The sequence below is a fragment of the Amblyomma americanum genome, chromosome 1 (genome assembly GCF_052857255.1).
Source record: "Amblyomma americanum isolate KBUSLIRL-KWMA chromosome 1, ASM5285725v1, whole genome shotgun sequence".
Lineage (NCBI taxonomy): Eukaryota > Metazoa > Arthropoda > Arachnida > Ixodida > Ixodidae > Amblyomma > Amblyomma americanum.
The window spans coordinates 213,000,304-213,018,459 of record NC_135497.1 but is presented as its reverse complement, the minus strand read 5'-3'; the positions used below and the strand labels follow the sequence as shown (position 1 = coordinate 213,018,459).

Genomic DNA, 18,156 nt, shown 5'->3' with positions numbered 1-18,156 from the left:
CAGGGCGCCTACCCTCCGGATGGTTTTCGTTGCAACCACTCACCAGTTGTGCCTTCTTATGCTTTCATCCTACCCTCCCCCTTCCACAGTAACCATCCTCCGGCTTGGAATTCCTCCGTTCTCGCACACCGTCCACATTCCAAACCCTCCTCGTCCTTTCAGGGTAACTACCCTCGGGGTGGTTCCCGTGGCAGCCACCCACCGACTTCGCCTTCTTATGTTCTCGCCATACGTTCCTTCTTCCATGATATCCATCCTCCGGTTGGGGATCCCTCCGTTCTCGTCACACCCTCTTCCATCCACGGTAACCATCTTCCAGGCGGTGCGCGTAGTAACCACCCTCTGGTTACGCCTTCCTACGCTCTAGCCATACCGTGCTCCTCCTTCAAAGATAACCCTCCTCCTCCTTGCATGGTAACCCCCCTCCGAGCGGTTACCATGGTAACGCAGCCACCTGTTACGCCGACGACATATTGCGACATAATAGTGCTCCGACGTGAAACCTGAAAACGGGCGTCTAACAGCTGTAGCTTTAAAAATAGAACTTTCAAAGAGACGAACCAAAAGAGAGCCTGTTGATCGTATTTTCGACATGGCACTGCGCACATTCTGCTTTACTTTGAAGCCCCTACTCACCAACCTTTATGATATCTTGCGCAAGAACTTGGTGACACGCTACACATTATGGGCAGTATAACGGAATGTGCCGTGAAAATTGAGCCCACTTCCCGCAGCTACTGCTTGCCTCTTCCGAAAGCATTTGAACACGCCATATGAGGTGTTCTTGGGACTCTGTACACACGGTGCTTTAGCCGCACGCACGAGAAAGCTAGAGCCGCTTACATTTACTCAACAGCTGGACCACCACTCCGTCTGGGGCCTGAACATCAAATAATTTGCTCAACTGCGGAGCTCTACGGAACATGGCTGGCCCTCAAGTATCTCCTAACTATAGCACCCTGTCTAGCGAATTTATTCGGCGATTCTTGACCTTCACTGGAGTTGGAGCACTTGGTCTCCTGTCTGTGCCCTATCCTTTATATGAACCCCTCAGCACACCAGGCCGGTCTCCCATTTCCTGGTCCTAGGCACGTCATTTGATGGCTTCAGTTGAGCGCATGGAACTACTGAAACGCAGTAAAACTTAGCCTTTAACCATCATCAATTTCGCAAAAGCAGACTATTCCTAGCACTCTCCTCGTGGCAGGAGGACTCATCATGAGTATTTGTGACTTGATTCTTTCTCGTGCAGGACGTTAGGCTCCTCGCACTGCTTTTTAGGCCGCGTTGGCATTTTTGCATTGCGTACAAGTTGTGGTCTCCTTTTGTGTCTAAGATTTTGCACCTTTTAATCCATTTTTCATATCATGACATTGGTTCCCCTTTTTGCACTTGTATTTTTGCGCGTCCCACAAGACATGCCCCTGGAGTGGCCGGCTTTCTTCCGTCTGTTTGGTTTTTCTCATCATTCGTTACCACTATCATCAAAACCCAGTACACTGCCATTGAAGTGACTCAGGGCGGTTCAAGGCGTAATGGCCAGCATTGCGGGTTCCGCGCAGGATTTCGACTTTTTATTGCAGCGCATGTGTAGATTTGCCCTGTGAAGTCCCCTTGCGCTATCATCTGCCAGCGGTCGGTGCAAAGGCAATCGTGATTTGCTGCCTTCGCGACCGTCCTTGCCACGGGTCCGGGCACTCGTGCTCTGAGTTACGGCTGTCCCCTTGCCCTCGCGACAAGCAGCAGCGGCTGCGGCGCTCGACTATTTGGGGATTCGACGTGTGAAACGCGACACCCGAGCGGAGACAGGAAAGGCATTGTTTGCGATGGCAGCGGCGGTCGATGAGCGACTGTCACGTCCGTATAGCCAGCGCGCGGGTCCGCGGTTTGTCCGATGCCGGTTTAGGGTTGCAGGCTGCGGGTTCTTTTGTGGCAGCCTGAACGCTTTCAGAAGAGTCATTTCGGCGGAGTTTGCCGCCTCCCACCTCCCTCCTTCATCCTTTATTTCCCCAGGGAGAGGCCAAGCGGCCGCCATTTCCACAGCGACAGCTGGTTCGCAGCGTCACCCGGCCGCGTTACAAGCTACGGGCCGCTACTGGGCTGCGTGACCCAGAGGCGAGAACAAGAGGTAGGCGGGTGGCCCTATGTCACATCGGCGCCTGTCTGCTCTTTTCTGCTTCGATCGTGGGTGGGAGGAAATGACGGTGTCCCATTGAAAACCTCAATGCGGCCGCACTGTTGCGTGGTTGACTATGCACGCGCTCTTCTTTCATCGAAGAGACAGAGGTGCCGGTGTCTGCGCCTGCGGCAAGGAACCGACAAGACTGCCGACAAGACTGCGCGTGTTAGCCTGGAAGCCTACTATATCAAGAAATATGCAGACACTTGCATCAGCACTCCCTCGTTATCGCTTTTTGTAGCTGAAATAGACCTTTTGGAAGCAGCTAACGTTTGAGTGCTTGCTGGTATCCTTATTGATTGTCCGCTCTCCTCCTTTTTCACATTTGTTGCTCGCCTTATTTAAGGCGTGCCTCCGCTCAATAAAATTCAGTTGTCAGTCAGCGCTCGTGTCGTGTCTTGTCCTTCTTGTGTGATTGCATGTTTTTGCGCTGCTCCGTTTCCCTTGGTTAAGAAATGCACCAACTAGCCCAAATAGAAGTTTTACTGAAGGAACCGCACGCAGCAGCTGAGAAAAATGGATCGTATCGGCGTCAAGGAAAATAAATATTGGTGCAGCGAAATGGATACAGCAGATATTTAACATCTCTCAAAGAGAAATGGTGAATGCAAGAACTCAAGCCTAGCCCCGTGAAAAAGAACCAGCTATTCAAAACTATGTGAATGGTCTGTTGATTCGACATATATTTCGGGTCGGCGTGTCATTGCAAGTGACAACTTGCCCAGACGTGACGACGTGCAATTTGTAAAAATTTTGAGAACTGGGCCTAGTTGGTTGTACATCATACATGCAACGCGCTCTACACTTTACTGACGGACACGAAAACAAATGGCACGACACACAAAGCGAGAATTGACAACTGTTTATTCGTGATGAAAATTTTCTCTTTTTGCATAAAGAAACGACACGAGCTGCGTTGTTGAACCCAGAGTTTGTACTGTAAAAACTGAGAATGCTAAAAGATAAAGGAATGGAAGAAAGACGATAGATACCCAACCCAAAGAAATGAAGCGCTGGCGATGGAAAACGTCTACCACAGGACAGGTACCACACCTCGAGATATCACCGCGACAGCCTCAGCAGTTCCGGTTCGCTATCCGAGAATGGCAGCGAAACATTGCTTACAATTTTTTTGAAACCTGCAGATATAATCGTTAAGGGTTCGATGATTGCTCTTTCCGCGTTGTTTTATGTATGCATCAGCAGTTATTGATGTCCTATGATTGAGCAATGATTGAGGTTCTGTGTATTCCATTCTCAGCGCTTGGTTTCTATGGGTTGGGTTTCTATTGTCTTTCTAGCATTCGTTTATCTTTTAGCATTCTCAGTTTTTACAGCTCACACTCTGGTTTTAACAGTGCGTCTTTTCTGGTTATGAAAAAAGAAAACCTTCACCACGAATAAACAGTTGTCAGTTCGCGCTTTGTGTGTCATGTCATTTGTTTCGTGTTCGTCAGTAAAGTGTATAGCGCGTTGCATGTATGGTGAAATTTATGCTTGAGGGCTCCACTGAACTTGCGTACACACAATATGTCTTGCCGCCACGCCAAATATTTGGACATCTATTCTGGAGAAGGCTGGATAGTATTCGGACACCTGTTCGTTGCTTCGTCTAAGATGTCAACCTTTGCGAGATATCGGCTGTTGAGCTTGAGAAAGTCATTTTTCTTGAAGGCGCAGACATCTTCCGGGCACATATCATTTCGTCTCCGTTATTATGTCACTTAACTGTATTCATTTCTCTCCTAGGTAGATATCCTGGACTGGCATCCATGTTACCTTTGTTCATAAGCAAAAAGAAAATCGGCTCGCTTTATGACTCATTTACCGCGCGTTAAAATGGCTCTAATAAATCACTTCTTCGATTGATTTAAATGCACTAAATTTTTGGAGCTCTTTCGCAGTAATGCAAACAGTGTACTAAGGGAACGGTAGATTCGGCCAGAAAGAGCACAACAGGATGTTGCGCTAACCGTGTAAAAATAGAGCGTATAGTTCAACGCTTCAAGCTTGCGATGACTCATGGTGACTGATTTCTTACTTGGAGTAAGTGCCAAAGGACACTTTTCTGCACCGTAATGGTGTGATGTACACAGCTGGCTGTATAGCGGGATTTATTCTCTTGTACACACTAACGAACAGCCTTTTTTGACTCGCCAGAAAGGACGTACGAATGCCCTTTCACAAGTAAAATGAAGATTGGTTTTGAAGAGTGGAAATGACGCAGTAACTGCCTCACATATCTGGGTGGGCACGCGAACCGCGCTGTAAGGGAACGGATAAAGGAGGGAGTAAAAGAAGGAAGAGTTGCCGTAGTGGAGGTCTCCGGATTAATTTCGACCTCCTGGGGATCTTTAACGTGCACTGACATCGCACAGCACACGGGCGCCTTTTGTGCTTCGCCTCCATCGAAACGTAGCCGCAGCGGTCGGATTCGAACCAGGGTACTCTGGCTTAGTAGACGAGCGCCTTAACTACTTAGCCATCGCGGCGGGTTTTAACACGTAAAGGATTTCGTCTTGTATGTGGTGAGAACGGAATCAGCGACGATTTCGCGGTCATTTTATCGTCGTATGTCGGCATTACGGTAAGAGTCGCTTGTACAGAATGCCTAAGGAGTGTACGCACACCATATTTTACCCCTTTCTTTTTTTTTCGTCTCTCTCGTCCAGTCAACTGTCGCTGCTTTGCCTGTATAAGAAAGCGCCTAAAAGAAAACCAGGAAGCCAAAGTGAAAGATCTTTTTCTTGCTTAATACAGGCGCGCGCCAGCTCTGCAATATATGCGGCGTTGCGTGATGGCGTGTGGACGGCAACACTATGAACTCAGCCTATATAATCATGACCGCTGCACTTAGAGGTGATACAGTGATGCCCCGCACCACAGCGGTATTTCTTCTCACTTGTGCAATCCATGCGGCGGGGAAAAATATTTCGACGCTTATGTTTACTGGGCCGTCAGCGCACGCAGGCGCCACCCGCCTCAGAACTCGTGCGGCGCATTTGAACACGTGGCGGTCTGCTCATCAAGCCCAGCGCCCGAGGCAGGGCTCTTCTCTCTGCAACAGGGGCAAGGTGCAACTTGTTTCGGCGCCCATTCCAGCCTCGGTTTGGGCTTGGCGCTAATCTCCAGCGGCAAGAGAGCGCGCTCCTGCACCACAGAGATTAAAAGCGTTCTCTATGACGTCGTTCAGCCGAAGCGCAGCTGCCGCACGCTGCCTGCTCACCTGGGACGCCTTTTTGGTTGCTCCGCCGGGCACACAGACCTCCGTAAAGCAATTACCCTCGGGCTGACGCTTTCTTGCGCCATTGCACAAGCAATTGTCTGGGCGCCCGCTGCAAGAGCCAGGCCTTACCGCGAGTTCTTCTACGGCCCACACCCCAAGCTTGTGTATAAATGGAACGGTGGCGAAGGGTACACACAAGGAAGCACACTAATATTCGCTCTAGAACCGCGAGAAGCGTGCGCGCGTTAATCATTTGTGCATTTATCCCCGGGGCTTTTAGATGACAGAATAGAAAGGGTGCCTAAAAGGGACTATTAAGTATGAAAAACGCTCCTCTACGGGGCATGGACATGATTGTGCATGAACAGCGTTAATGTTGCAGCGTGTCGATATATAGGGTGACCCTATCTCTTTGGGGGACAGGGGAATATCGGGGCGCCAGTGCGCATGCGCAGAACACGAACGTCCCTTGGGTCTTTCGGTTAGCGGGCGGCGCTAACCCAATACCCAAAAACCGGTGAAACAGCATGGCCCCTGGAGCCTGTTTCAGATGCAAGCGACTGGGCGAATTTTTGCGACAACCGGCGCGGCGATGAATTTCCTCAAAATCCCAGTGATAAAACGCCTTAGATTTTTTTATTGCTTCTGGATTTGGACAGCTGCTAGGCTCAGCGAGTCGGCGTGGTTTGGTTGCCATAGAAATACAGCGTGAGAAAGCGTGCGTTGTTGAAATAGGTTGGTGGGGTTCATTTATAAAAGCGGTTATTAACTACAAATTTTCCCTCATACGTTGTTTTTATTATATATTACTGCGTTTTCTTTACGCTGACGTGAATAAAATTGTTGATAAAAATACATTTGCGTGGCCTAGAATTTATCGCTTAATTTTTCAGCTGAAATGGCGCTGCGAGCGGCTTAAGCAATCCAGATGTTGCCGGCCCCCTATTGTGAAGCCCTCGCAAGTGCACAATGCAGGCCTGCCGTACAGCGCAGGAATAGGGGGACGCTGGGTGTCCTATCCTAAAACTCTCTATGTCGCGTGATATCGCATTCGCAGTGGTGCACATTAGTATACCCCATACGCCACTCGGGGCAGCGCTTCACTGGCTCTCTGCTAGGTCAAAGCTTCATGTTCCGGTGTTGTCGCTATCAGTACGTCAGCGGGAGGCACCCAAAACAATTAAAAATTTGAAACGAGATTTGCGTGCGAAAATTTAGCAGATATCTTAAAAAGCCATATTTTTTCTGTTCTTGCGTATTTCAGTGGCAGCAAGTGTTAATCATGCATAATATATCTGGGATAGTACTGAGCGCTCGCGTTTTCCTTTCTTTCTTACCTTATTATTTTTGGGCTGTCCAGTTTCGCTTGCAGTCGTTTTGCTGAATGAGCAGGATAATCTACCAAATACTGCGCATGTTTCACATTGTAACTGCCATTTAGCCTGATGGCGCATGCGACAAACATGTATGACCTTTCCGGAGTGCGCTCTACAGCTTCGCACGGACACAATGCGCCCGTGCGACGCCCCAGAGGCAGCCTGCATGCAATGCCTTATCGCGTCTTAACGCGCGAAATTATTGCGGTTACTTTATTTTATGCGTTCGAGCTCCAAGCTATGTTTTCATAGTTTGAGCTGTTGCTCCTGGAAAAAAAGAAAGGACGGCAGTATAAAGATTTTCATCAATAATGTCACTTCCTACTACTTATCTGCATAATTTTGCCGCAAGTGCGGCTCGTAATGCGTGAGATCATTCCATGCACTACTAGGTAAACCTGCGCTATAGTCGCCGCTTTTTGAATGAGAGCTGAATGCTGACGAGTCCCCTGCTTGCGCGTCACTGCAGATCTTACGCGAGCGGCCCGGCGATCAAGTGATCAAGTTGATAACGCAAGTGAACGTTGTATTCTCTGCAGTTTCCTTCAAATCTCCTGGTGGTGCACTGACTTGGGTAGTGCAATACATAGTAACACTTGGACACTTGCCTTTGTTTTTCCTCTGCCTTTTCTGAAAGGTCGTTTGCATATACTCAAGACAGCGTTGAAGAGTTTAAAGAAGCGGAATATTATAACTTTTTGATCCTCCCCTCATGCGCAGCTTCATAATGCGCGCGCCGGGTGAGCGCAAAGCCGCGTTGCGGGAAAGAGCCCCGGTCCTATTGAGAGCATGGACGGAGAACAAAAACGATGGTATAAACATTCAACGGCTTAGTCCCGATGAATGCAAGACGCCTGCCCAAGCACGTTCATCCCGGGCTGATTTCAGAGCGAGGTTATGAACTTTGTTTCTCCAGAGATGTCCCTCGCTCAAGGAAGCGCTCAGAATATTTCTTTCTTTGTCTTGTAATGCGACTATTGGGCATTCGTGGCCTGGCACAGAAGCGCGACTTGCGAGGCCTATCGAAGGCCGTGTGGCAGTAGCTGGCCCACACGTACACCCTGAAAACGGCAGTTAAAGTGACACGCAGATCCACTGCACTGAAAAGACTGAACTCGTGCTTGAGTTCTCTCTCATACTGTTACCGCTTCACCTTAAGTCACGCCTACGTACAGCTTGCGCAGGCGGCTTCCAGGGTGGGCCCAACAAGTTGAGAAGGGCGCTGCTCGGTTTCCTTTCTGCCTTTCTGTGCGCTCAGCAGGAGCGGATGTAGGACTGATTGGGCGACTGTTGTGAAGGCTAGGATTTCTTGACAAATTTTTGCTGAAGCCTCCATGACAGGCCTCGCAGACTGCAGAGTTTCGTTACCGCTTCTGAAAATACACCGCAGCTTCGTCGCTTCCGCACCCTGATTGCGCCAATCCAGCGTTTGTTGCATCCTGCTAGGTTGACTGCCAAACTATAGCTCGAGTGAGCATAAGCGGCATGTTTTTGACCTTGTGTACTTGGTGCCTATGTTATATAGAGGAATGCGCAAAATACAACGAACTCCTAATCTATTTAGCGTTCACAGACTACGAGAAAGCATTTTACTAAGTCGAAACCTCAACAGTCATGCAGGCATAGCGCTAACGTTGCCGGAGTTGTAGAAGATTCACACGTAAAAGTACTGGGAAAAAATGCTGGAGGTTTAGCACCGCTAACGACGAAATATTATGCGAAAGCAGGTTTTTGCAGGTGGACAGCAACGCCATGTATCTGAAAGCGCAATTGAAAGCGCGTTTCCTTTTCTTTTGTGACGCCCGCAGATGGAAGTTGAAGACGACGACGTACAATGCAGAACGCAAGAGTGTGTCGCATTTCAACACGAGACGTGATCGGCTGCGGCGAGAGCATAGTGCAATCGTGCAGTGGCCAGCGAATCTGATCTCTTCGCGCCTCCGCGGATTCAAAACCCAGTCGCGGCAATATTTATTTTATCTCTCCAGGTTGGCCAAGGTTACGCTCATTCTATCAACCAGGTGATAGAGAAATGCGCAGATATAACCAACCCCATTATATAGCCTTTGTTGATTACGAGAAAGCATTTGACTCAATCGAAACTTCAGCAGTCGGGCAGGCATTGCGGAACAAGGGTGTAGGATAGCCTTATTAAAAATACTGGAAGATATCTATAGCTGATGCCCAGCTACAACACTCCTCCACAAAGTCAACAATCGAATTACAATAAGAAAGGGTGTCAGGCAGGGAAACACGATCTCGCCAATGCTATTCACCACCTGTTTACAGGAGGTATTCAGAGGTCTGGGTTGAGAACAATTGGGGATAAGAGTTAAAGGAAAATAACTTAGTAATCTGAAATTCGCTGATGAAATTTCCTTGCTGAGTCACTCAGGATATTATCTGTAAAGCATGATCAATGAGGCAGGCAAAGGAGAACGGCATGTCTTAAAATTAACATCCAGAAAACCGAAGTAATGTTCAACGGTCCAGCAATAATGTTCAACAGTCTAGCAAGGAAACAGCAGTTCACTGTTGATAGCGAGGTACTGACAGTGGTAAGGGAATACGTCTACTTAGGGCAGGTAGTGACCGCAGATCCGAATCACGAGAGCGGAATAAATAGAGGAATAAAAGAATAATAACGAGCTGGAACACATTTGGCAGGTTCTCTCAGTTTACAAAATCTTTCAAGAAAAAGTATACAACAGCTGTATCTTGCCCATACTGACCTATGGGGCAGAAATGTGGAGGCTAATGAGAATAGTTGAACTTAAGGACTGCATAGGGAGCTATGGAAAGAAAAATGATAGGTGTAACGTTAAGATACAGGAAGCGGGCAGAGTGGGTCAGGGATCAAACATGGGTTAATGACATCGTACTCGAAGTCAAGAGAACGAAATGGGCTTGGGCAGGGCTTGAAATGAGAAGGCAAGATAACCGATGGTCCTTAATGGCAACAGACAGGATTCCAAGGGAAATGAAGCGTAGCGGAGGGCGGCAGAATGGGCGGATGAGATTAAGAAGTTTGCGTGGATAGGATGGCCGCAGGTGGCACACGACAGGGCTAATTGGAGAGATACGGGAGATACCTTTGTCCTGCAGTGGGTGTAGTCAGACTGATGATGATTATGATGATGACGAAGACGATGACCATTTTCAAAGTCTCGTTTATTTCCCGCCATTTCCCAGATCACGCTAATTTCAGAGGCTTCACCACACACCGGCATTTTCCAGGTTAGGAGGCTAACAGTGCTTTCGCATTAAAACATGCACTGCGCTTAACATATTCTTAAGAGTACAATGCAATAGCAATAGAGATCGCTCCCGCGCAAGCGCTCCTTCCCTTTTATAGATTCATAGATCGCGGGTACTCCTCATACCACTGCTGGCGCAGAGATGAAGCGGTTAAGTGATGCGCCACTACCCCGGCAGGTTCCTGAGCTCCCGTAACGCTCACTTTTGCACAGATAATTCCTCGGGAGGCTGTCTGTCTCTCGACCGATGAGCTAATGCGCAGTGCCACGGTGGGCAAGTGGCAGTTGCATTGAGTTTATTTAAATTAGTTTCGTTGCCACCTGCTATGATGCGCAGGCTGTCCGCGACTTGGTGGGAAGGTTGCCACCTGCCCAGTTGACAGTGGGTCACTTGCTTTTTCGCGACACTGACAGACAAACCCGGCTTTTTTCGTGAATGGGACCTCTAATGCTATCGCATCAATATATATAGCGGCTTCACAGCGACCACTGTCCTCCACAAAGAAAGTGAAAGGACCCCAGTGAGGAAGGATGCAGGCAGGGAGTCACTGTCTCTCCACTAGTATTCGCCGCGTGTTTACAGGAGGCGTGCAGAGAAGTGGGTTGGGAAGAGTTGGCGATAAAAACTGTGGGGACGCTTGAGTCCCCTCACGAGTGGAATGTGAAAGCATTAGCTTCCACATTTTTTGCAGCTTCTGTGTGTGTGTGTGTGTGTGTGTGTGTGTGTGTGTGTGTGTGTGTGTGTGTGTGTGTGTGTGTGTGTGTGTGTGTGTGTGTGTGTGTGTGTGTGTGTGTGTGTGTGTGTGTGTGTGTGTGTGTGTGTGTGTGTGTGTGTGTGTGTGCGCGCGCGTGCGTGCGTGCGTGTGTGTGTGTGTGTGTGTGTGTGTGTGTGTGTGTGTGTGTGTGTGTGTGTGTGTGTGTGTGTGTGTGTGTGTGTGTGTGTGTGTGTGTGTGTGTGTGTGTGTGTGTGTGTTTTCGTCAGTTTGCTTGCAGTTGTCACTCCATCAACCTCCATATTCGGACTTCTCGCTGCAGTAGTAGGTACTGCTATGTTGTGACGATGCCGACATTTGCAGATATCGCATTTTTTTCTTATTTTTGATTTTGATTCTCTGTCTAGGTTGCTGTCTAAAAACTAGGTTGCTCACAACCCGGTGGGCAGGTTGCGGTGACGTCACAAGGTCACATGACCTATCTCGACCAATCGTTAATTTAATTGCCACCTGCCACGGGGGGAAGGTTGCTCACAATCTTGTGGCGAGGTTGCCACCTTCTACGGTGGGCAAGTTCTGGTGACTTCACAAGGTGACGTGACCTCTCCGACCAAACAGTCCGATTCATCAGGGCAGGATGGCATGACTTTACAAGGTTACGCGTGCTCGAGATCTTGAGAGAGGTCGCGTAACGGACTTCGGAATTTTCAGTGTTTTAATGGCTAAATTTTGAGATCTCTTGTCAAACGACACTTCCGTCACGAAACACCTTTAAACGTAACAAATGTTACTGCCCACGGGCATCCATTTATCAAAGGAGCTCATTATAAGTTCAAGACAGCCGTTCTCATTGTACAGCAAGCGAAGACGTCGTCGCGCCTGACGGCGAGTTGCCTTCTGTTTCGACGGAAGACAAACATTCTCTGCACCAGCCCCCCGAGCAGCTTGAAAGCCCGGCGCTAAGAAACGTCTTATATAAAAGCGCCTTATTCTGAAGTGCACGCTGTCAGCATCCTGCCAGCGGTTATTTCTGCGCCGGCAACTTGCTTTCCGTCGGGATAAGGGGCCAAGCACAAACACAGTCCAGGAACTTCGTGCAGGGAACCAGGCGCTCTCTGCACCTTGTAGACAGCTTGCTTGAAAGAAAAAAAGTGCTTGAAGCTTGCCAACATTTTATTTTTTTAATTTTCTGTCTTTGTCTTAAATCATTCCAGAGCATGCACCACTAAACAAGCCTGAGCGCTCGACGCCAGACGACGCGCAGCGCGCACCAGCTAGTCCCCGCATTCGCTCCCATCGCAGCTTCAAACATTTCCATAAGCGTATTAGGCCGTTGTGAGATATTCTGGCACATTTGTTGATGTTGCTGATTGACACGATGAGCACTGACGACTGACTTTGGATTCACCACCGATTTGCAGGGGACATCCGACGGGACCGGCACGTTGAACGCAAGGGTGGATCCGTACCGCTGCGTCTCCGTCGGTGAGCTGGACATCTCTCCTTTTATTCGTTCGCAACTGCTCCGCAGTTTAGTGCGGGAACGTTGCATATCTAAAGTGGGTGCAAGAGGGGAGTGCCGGTCATTTTTAACTACACCGGTTCGCGTGGCTGAGCAGCTGCACCGCTGTTCCACGAATGTGAATTCGCAAGAAGACCGTCGACAGACGTCATGTTTCCGTGTTCTTTTTTTTATTCTCGAGCGTATTCAGGCGCCGAGCATTTCGGGCTGCTGAATTAAATTTCCGAGCGACTGTGCTGTATATGAATCAGTAAGTTCCGGTACTGCCCTGATTACAAAGTTACCCACAGTTCTTCAAGCTGCACTGAACTCGTAATGGCCGGGAGTTTCTGCACTGTAATGCACTACTGTGCTTCCTTCAACAGCGTTCGCAACCGCATCCTGTGCAGCAAATACCGCAGGCTTTATGATAATTTCTGCTACAAATGCGCAGCAATGCTACAGCTATCTCACAGAAGGCAGCGAAAGCTGTCGCTATCTTGCACATTATACAAGATACTAAGGCTGCATAATTATTTTTGTCTTTGATGTTCTTTTTTTTTTCACTTGAAAAAAACACGTCGTGTTCTGGGCTTCCTCAAGCTTCTCGGCAGACCCTCTCCTTGTTTTGTTTCCTGCAATGGAAAAGGCATGCACCCTACGTTTTTTTCACCATCATCATTTATTAAACCCTGAAACTCATAATAAGCATTACACAAAAAATTGGCCGGGGTGGGGGGTGGAGGGGGGGGGGGGGGTCATGAAACGCATTCATATCCAGCACGCGACGCAGTTCCTGAGCAAACCGTTAGAAAGTACCCGGCCGCACCTTGCACGACCGCTCTATCGCATTCCAGCAGTTATCGCTGCCTCTAAACCAACCTTGTTAAAGCATGCCAATGCGGTACGCAGCTCTACAGACGAAACACGGTAATCCGAGCGCGGGGCGTGGGGTGCATTCGGCGCTGTATGATAGCGTGCCGGGGAAGCATATACTCGACGCTGTCTTCATATAAGCGGTGTAAGGGTAGTTGGGCCAGTCGCAAACTTTCTTAAGCCTGTGCGCTTAAGACGACCGCCCGTTTATTATTGAGATTCACTCCTTGCATACTCAACGTAGAGGTCCCCGCAGAAGTTTTTTGAACACGGAAGAAACGTAAAAATGGAATTCTACAGCTGCCTAGAAGCGCGACCTGACGCTGAAGGGTGCACTGGGTGGCTGCATATAGTATATGCTGTCAAGCAATAAAGCTCTTTCTCCGCTTCCTTCTCCCGAGAACTTTTGTGGGAACCTGTACATCGCAGCCACCCAGACGACCGTCGTGAACACAATGGCAATAAAACCCCCCAATACCCGCGTTGCGTATGGTCGGAAGCAACGTTCACATGTTAGTGGCTCATTTGTTCCCATTAGAAACCAGCACTCATAGATATCTGTATTATTTTTACCCGCAGAAGCTTTATCTGATTATGAAGCCGTTGAGGGATGAAGCATAATCAATAAACAAGAGACTTCACTCAGAGACGCAATATATGATGGTTCTTCTACTTGAGACTCAACGAAAATTCGCAGAAGAGCGGAGGATTCGAAAGCAATAGAGCAATTCGGCGCCCTCCAGACATAGTTACAAAAACTAGCGACTGCAGCTCTTTTCGCGTGAGGTGCAGAGGCTCAGCGCGCGTCCTATGCAAAGATTTGTTCGCATGTTTTATCTCCTGAGTGTGATATATGACCGTTTGTGCACATGGAATGTTATCTATCACAATACTCTCCCACTCCCCGCCCATTGCAAGCAACCGACTACCCACGGTGCTGTGTGCACATATTTTACATGAATATAAACAATGTTGGCCCGATGAGCTCTAGAGGAACAGTTGAGCTGCAGTAAATATTCTCCTTTAGTGAATGCTGATTAATTGAATGCCGCTGCAACACGATTTTAGTACCTCTTGCTGTCGTGTGAATGCTTCTCTACGCGAGTTGCACTCTTCAGTTACCTTCACAGTTTTTTTCGACTAGTGGTGAAAGAAAAGACGTTTTTGTCTGCAGCTGTCTAATATCTTTTTTTCTTTGAAACAGTCTTTAAATGTTCTTTGGCGTTTTTACAGTTTCATTCTGCTTTCTTTGTCCACATGCGTTTCAAAAAGTCATATCCGCTTTTTTTTTCATCTCTTCTATTTCCAAAGGACTATTATTTTGCTACTTTCAAATTTTCCGCTTTCTTCCGCGATAGTTTTGCTTCTTCTCGTACCCTAATATGTGACTTCCATCTTCGTGAAGGGTGCAAATAGTTGCTTCGAAAAGCTTAATGATAAAGCTGCCGTATATGAATAAATCTCAGGTGTCCCATTCCTGGTGGGTCGTGATTTATCAACGGTGATTTGCGGTCATTTTCTACAAACTTTTCTAAGCAATAAAAATACACTTCTGTTGCCCTCCGTGATAAGAACAAAAAAAAAATCTCCGCTTATGAAAAGATCTCCACTCTGCAACAAAATATGGTTTCCTTCAACAAAGCTAGGAGGCACTAAGCCCCTTGCCTTTGGGGAGACAAAGAAGCAGCCAACAATAAACGCTGTATCCCTGGCGCCAACATTTATCTTCGGCTTTCCCCGAATAGCGACGGTATCGTAATCAGCGGCGCCGACAGGAAGGACAACGTGAAGCTCGGCTAACTCAGACTTTTCTGTAAATGACTTTTGTTACCGTCAAAATTATTTACTTATCTGAATAAGACAGACGCTCTGCACTGGGTTCTGAACTCCTGCAACATTAAAATTCGTTTAGCGCGTTCAGTGCGTTCCTCATGAGAATAAGTCGGCAGCCTGAGAAATGTGATTAGCAACCTCCGCAAAAAAGACCCTGCCCGCTAACGTCGCACATACATTCTTGAAGTAGAAGCGAAAGAAACGTATGCCTCAGTGCCAACACAGTAAAGATGATTAAGTGCATCTTGTGTCCTTTGTCCTTGTGGCCGGCTGTGCGCGCGCGATCTCGGCCATCGTTGCCAGTGATTGTTTTCCTATTGTCTCTTTCCTCATATTATTGTCATACTTAAATTTATTGCCACCAACCTCGCTGTCAAATCTCTTCGCGTTATGTTTGAATGCGGGGAGCTCTTCCTCTTACCACTCCTTAAGCGGCTATTCTTCGCTGAACCTTTGTATCTGCCATAAGAAAGATTCCCCGCCAGTGAAATGTTTTTGTTCTTAGTGCCATGCTATCTTTTCTCGCGCTCAAACCTGCGATGTGATTAATGGAAACGTGGAAGCCTGTTATCGTGCGTCGTCTGCTCTTGGACCTTCTCTCTGCCCGTAGTTTGAGCTTACGCTTTGTGGCTGGCGTTTTCATTTCGTTGTGGGCGACCTTTCATTGCCATCAGTGGCTGAAGGAATGAGTCGCGGAGCCATCAGCGTTCCGATGCCTCGAGCTGCACCCGGCTGGAAGAAGCAACCCTCGCCACCAACTCTTAAACTGGAACCTTTTCTAGCCACGCGGGGCCAATTTTACTTTTGCCGCTCCTTTCCTGAGTTCCAATTGTTTTCCTAGTTTAACGGGTGCGTCAAGTGTCTGGCTCATACAAGAGATAAGGTGTCTCAGCTCGAGTTTCCTTCTCGGAGCAGGCAATCACAGTACCCCACGGTCGCTCGACCACCCGTCCTGCGCGCTTGTTTGTTTCTGCGGACGGCCCTTCGCAATGGCGAACGCCCTGCTGTCGCTGAGCCAAGCCTGGCCGAATGCTATCGCGTTTCCGCCGGATTGGCTACGTTTTATAGAATTTTCGCTACTACTGCCTGCAAAGCAGTTTGTCATGTCTGACATTTTGTTGCAGCTACTTGTGTGATCGCAATCATCCGTGTGCTAATGATACTCTGCGTCGTAGTTGAACTGCACGATTCTGCCAGAGCGATCTCTCTGGGCCACTTGACTCTGAAATAGTGAGCCGCGCGTGTCAGCAACTAGATAAACAGTCCTCGAAGACGTCTTTCCCTCTCCAATTGAGCAGAAGGAGCCGGCCAATCACTTCGTAGCGCAAAGTTGTGTCTTTGTGTTTTCGTAGTTAAAAGCGCCGGTTGTGTTTGGCGCCGAGGTTATTCTTCCATTTGTTGTTTGCATAGAGTCAGCTTCGGACACACGCCCATCTGAAGTAATTGTCATATGTCTTGAAGGGCTTTCTGCCCTTGGCGTTTTCGGACATGTAAGAAGACAACTCTATCTTCGGGGCTTCATTAAGCATAACGTTTTTTTCTATAAGCTCACATGGGTGTTAACGTAAAGGGCGTGCTGAGAACAACTGTTTAAACCAAACAGACAAACACAGACGCACTCAGCCTCTGGAAAGTCGGAGGCGTGAAACTGCACAAATCCGTTGCTCTGTGTTCTCTTTTTTTGGCTATTTTTTTTAAATCTTGGTTACGAACGCATATTCCTCCAGGAAATGAATTCAACTTCCTAAATATAGAAACTGTCGGTCAAGGTGATTTGGATAGATTTGTAAATGTCGGCAGTGATCACCGCCGGCCCCTCCCCAACGACCCAGGAAGCAGCACCCTGTCCTTGGATTGGAACTCTTGAAAATCATGGTGTGTGTAAGCATCGTACCACTTCGCATACTGATAAGGTTTCAGTGCTCGGTCTAACACTCGGCACCAAAATGGATCGTGAGCTTTTTTATGTTTTTTTTTCAATATTCCTCTAAATGATAACAAACCAAAATTCCCGAAGCCCAACGTGTACTAGAGAAAAAAAATTAAACAATACGCGCTAAAAATGCGTATGAGACGTGAAATTGTGCGGCATCTTTTTTTTATCGACCGACACCTCAGATGAAAAGGCATTACAACGCGTCAGCCGCTGGAATTTTTTCGTTTATTATCACACACAGTCCAGGACGCCTTTTTGCTGTGCATGCCAAATAGAGGCGCAAAGTAATGGCGCCCGTGTACTCAGACTTCGTAACACACCAGAGAACTCCACGTGGGGAAGTATAATAACGAGTCCTCCATTGCGGTGTGGCCCAAAGTCCGCTGTGTCACTTTGGCTCATACTGTCCATTAATGTTATCGTTTGTATTTTAACCCTGTAATGTCCAGAGGATCGTGTACGGTACAAATGACGCAAACGGCAAGAGGTTTTATTTGGACTCGCAAAAATTTATGAAATTCTCACAGCACTGCACAAAGCGCATTGTCAAACATATTTATAAAAGCAAAGTGAAAGTGTCAGCTGCCAGAGAGGCAGAAGGCAGGCTGAAAGATCACTCACTGCAAAAGCTAACCATAACGGCAAAACCACCTGAATTTTCAGCGACCGGATGTCTAACATTCGTAGGCAAAAATTTTGAAAATTGAAAAACTGCAAGATACTGGTATACAAATATTGAAGGAAAAGAAATATTCTTTTATATGTTTCCGTCGATCGCATCAAGCAGTTAAGACAGCCATGAAAGCAAAGGGGAATGGTTTTGACGATAGAAAAACATTAATAGCAAGAAAATGCAAGCCTGCCGACAGGAGCTCTGCGGATATATTGATTGATATAGTGTAAGCTTGCAATATATGAAAGACTTGCGCTTATAATCTTTTCCCGTTCAAAAATGATTTTGTCCAGAATTGTTTGGTATGTATAGTGCTGTGTCAGTGCACCAGGGGGTGATTTTGAATATTACTATATTGTCACGAAATGGTGATTGCTGTCCGCAGAGCAGAACGACTGCGAAAATGTTGTCTAAACAAATCTATTTATTTGGAGTGACTTGCGCCCACAATCGACTGAATCACTCGGCGGCGGCGAAGAGACAAGCGTGCTCGGCGGTCGTCGAACAGAATGCCCGCCGCTGTCAGCCCTGCTCAATTTAAAGCTGATAGCGAACTTTCGAGATAAAATGTGCAAAAATTACTAGA

The 18,156-nt window shown here is 47.7% G+C and overlaps 1 protein-coding gene across 1 annotated transcript in view; it reads left to right on the top strand.

Annotated features, from left to right (window-relative positions):
- LOC144114590 (tachykinin-like peptides receptor 99D) overlaps positions 1 to 18,156 on the top strand; it is a 444,243-nt gene that overhangs the window by 240,602 nt on the left and 185,485 nt on the right. The window contains exon 4 of the mRNA XM_077648432.1: positions 12,173 to 12,236. The gene's annotated coding sequence lies outside the window, so the exon portion shown is untranslated. The remainder of the gene's footprint in view (positions 1 to 12,172; positions 12,237 to 18,156) is intronic.